At 38.6% G+C, this 3,304-nt stretch overlaps 1 non-coding gene across 1 annotated transcript; it reads right to left on the bottom strand.

Annotated features, from left to right (window-relative positions):
* Window positions 1-2,550: 2,550 nt before the first annotated feature.
* On the bottom strand, window positions 2,551-2,688 carry LOC120364464 (small nucleolar RNA SNORA43). Its single transcript, XR_005579717.1, has one exon. It is a non-coding gene; the product is annotated as a small nucleolar RNA SNORA43 (small nucleolar RNA).
* Between the last annotated feature and the right edge of the window lie 616 nt (window positions 2,689-3,304).

The raw sequence follows: 3,304 nt of genomic DNA, 5'->3' as shown, positions 1-3,304 counted from the left end.
ATTTTTTTTGTATTTTTAGTAGAGACGGGGTTTCACCATGTTGACCAGGATGGTCTCGATCTCCTGACATCGTGATCCACCCGCCTCGGCCTCCCAAAGTGCTGGGATTACAGGTGCTATTTTTTTTTTTAAAGGTGACACTATTGTGCCCTTATCAGGAGAGCATACACTTGGATTAGGTTTTTTTATTGTGTCTATATAGTGTGTTAACCATTCACCAGAATCTCCTCCACCCTACACTTCTGATCAGTAATACACACCAGAGGAACAGTAACTAAGAGATGGGGCATCACCTAGAATGGCACAGCCAACAGAATGAATTGATTATACACAGGATTCTCCTAAAAAACCAGATTGTAAGCCACAAGTCTCTTAGAGTTAAGAACACTATAAAAATTAACAGCAGTCCTACTACAGTGCAGAGATGCATGCCAATTTTTCTTGGGCTTTCTTCTTTATGTTGTATTTGTGGCAGAGGCTAAAACACAGGGTCAGTAGGAATCAAGAGATCAAACAGGAGATGCCCTATATGCTCAAATAGAAGAGAAGTCTTTCCTTCAAAGGCTTACAGGAGATTCCACAACCCTCCATAGTAAATTTGTTCAACATTTCTCTGACAGAAAATGTATTCATTAAAAAGAAGTCATGCAGCCGCTGAACAAGTTTTGACTGTTATTTTCTAAACTATGGTGATAGAAACAGTAATCACCATGGCTTTCGAGGGAAACCTTAACACATCCGAAGGTCATTCCTGAAGCTTTCAAAGAGGTTAGTACATAAAACAAAACAAAACTGACAATGACAAAAACAATGAAACAGGCATTTTAAACATTTTAACATTTGTGAAGCTAATATTGAGGTTTTAGGTTATAAAACAGACTACTTAGGAGAAAAGATCTGGAGAAGAAGAAATCTCTCTCATGATTAAATATATTTATTAAGTGTGTAACAGTATGCAGTGTTAGTTGCTGTGCAAAAAGTTCAGGATTATTTTTTGTATCAGACAGCTTTTGTTGTGTAGCAAACTATTAATGAATACTTCAAAACTAGTGGCTTAAAAGAGCAAACACCTATTAGTTCTTGAAGCTCTGAGAGTTGGCTGGGTGTCCTTCTGGTCAGTGCCAAACAGCTCAAGGCTCACTCACATTTCTGGCACTTAGCAGGTTGACTGGTCTGAGGTAGATTTACTATGTGTGGCTGTTGGCCCAAGGTTAGTTAGAGAAATGGCCATGATCTCTCATTATCCAGCAAGCTAGCTGGGGCTCATTATCTTGGTGATGAAAGGATTTCCAGCATCAGGAGAGGCCAGTCCCCTATGCACAAGAACTATTCCAGCTTCTGCATGCATCCTACTTGCTAATGTTCCATTGGTCAAAGTAAGTCATGCTGGATTTAAACCTCTCACAGAGGTATAAAAAAAATATTCTTGGGGCAAAAAGGTTGAAATCCTAACTATGGTTCAGCTAAAAACTCCGATTTGGTATCGGGTATCTATTTTGGTCCCAAGGGGGAAGAAGTATATCTCTTGACTATAAAAGGCATGTGTAGACAGATTAGAGAAATTTGTGGCCATGTTATAATCACCATTTCATGCATCTTTGTCTACAGTTAAGATGAGGCAATAATTTCAGCTGTATGTGAGTTGAAAAGAAGGTCAAAAGCAAAGGTTATTCTGGGAGACTTTTACACAGCTACTTTTGCTATTGCTACTGAACAGAAGGTATACAAATCCTAAGGATTTACAATTAAGATATAAAATGAATGCACTTGTGTAACTAACACTTAACGTCTGGAAAGAGAATATTGCCAACACCCAGTAGTTTTCCCCCAACATGTATCCCTTCTTCAACATTACTCAACTCACCTTCTCAAAGATAACCACTATTCTGACTCAATTAATTTTGCCTGTTTTACAGCTTTGTATAGATGGGATCATATAATGTGCATTTCTTTGTCTGGCTTTTGTATTCAGCATGTATGCTTGTTAAATGCATCCATGTTGTTGAATGTCACTGTGGTTTTATCATTTTCATCACTGTATAGTATTCCATTGCATGAATATAACACAAATTTGAATGTTTGGGTCATTTCAAATTTTGATTGTTGTGCATGTCTTTTGTTGTACCTGTGCGCACATTTTTATTGGATACCTAAGCGTAGAATTGCTGAATCAGTTCAGGTGTGTAGCTCACACCTGTAATCCCAGAACTTTCAGAGACGGATGTAGGTGAATCACGAGGTCAGGAATTTGGGACCAGCCTGGCCAACATGGTGAAACCCTGTCTCTACAAAAAATACAAAAATTAGCCAGGCATGATGGCAGATGCCTGTAATCCCAGCTACTCAGGAGGCTGAGGCAGAAGAGTTGTTTGAACACAGGAGGCGGAGGGTGCAGTGAGCCAAGATCACATTACTGCACTCCAGTCTGGGCGACAGGGCAAGATTCTGTCTCAAAATTTTTTTAAAAAATTGCTGACTCATAGGAAACATGTATGTTCAAATTTAGCTAATACTATGCAATAATTTTCTTCTTATTATTTTATTCTAAAAAAACATCAGGCTATAAACCATTCTTAGTGTTCACTGGTTTGTGAACACTGAGCACAGAAATGGCCACTTTCTCTTTGCCCAGATATTATAGACACAGCAGAGTGACTGCACCCATGGCGCTGGCATGTCTAGGATGGCATCTACGGGACAGTGCAACCATTTTCTTTAACACACTTTCATGCATACATTTTATCTTCATTTTGGTGTCCTAGGTTTTATTTAAGCTAATGCATTTTGGCCTTCCTTATTCTCCTGCTTTGCCATAAAATGCTTATATTTGGATTTCAATTCAATTAATAGTTCACCCTGCATTTAAAGTTTCATAAAACCTCAAGAATCCAAAGTGTATCAAATCATTCTGCCGAGGATTCAAGGAAAATAACTAAACTCTTCCCCATTCATTTATCAAATGCTTACTGAACACTTATAAGCGATTTTTAAAAACCGAACCTGGGGATATAAAGAAATGAAAAATTCAACTTCCAATCTCTGAGAAGTATCTACAGTACTTGGTGACTCTTTCATCAGTAGCTGTCTGCCCTTTTCACGTGCCTTCCTGTCCTCCTGTCACTTCCACAATAGTTGCCCGCAGCATATGTAAGTAATGCACAGCAGGCTGACAGCTGTAAATGGGATTATTCGCGCTACTGTAGACAGCATCTTTCATTCACCACAAACAATTTTCTCTTCTCTCCTTTACCTCCTTGGATAACTATCCATGAGTTTAGTCCTTTCTTTTTCTGGACAAAAAATG

Source organism: Saimiri boliviensis, chromosome 5 (genome assembly GCF_048565385.1).
Source record: "Saimiri boliviensis isolate mSaiBol1 chromosome 5, mSaiBol1.pri, whole genome shotgun sequence".
NCBI lineage: Eukaryota > Metazoa > Chordata > Mammalia > Primates > Cebidae > Saimiri > Saimiri boliviensis.
This window is presented reverse-complemented; position numbering and strand designations above follow the sequence as displayed.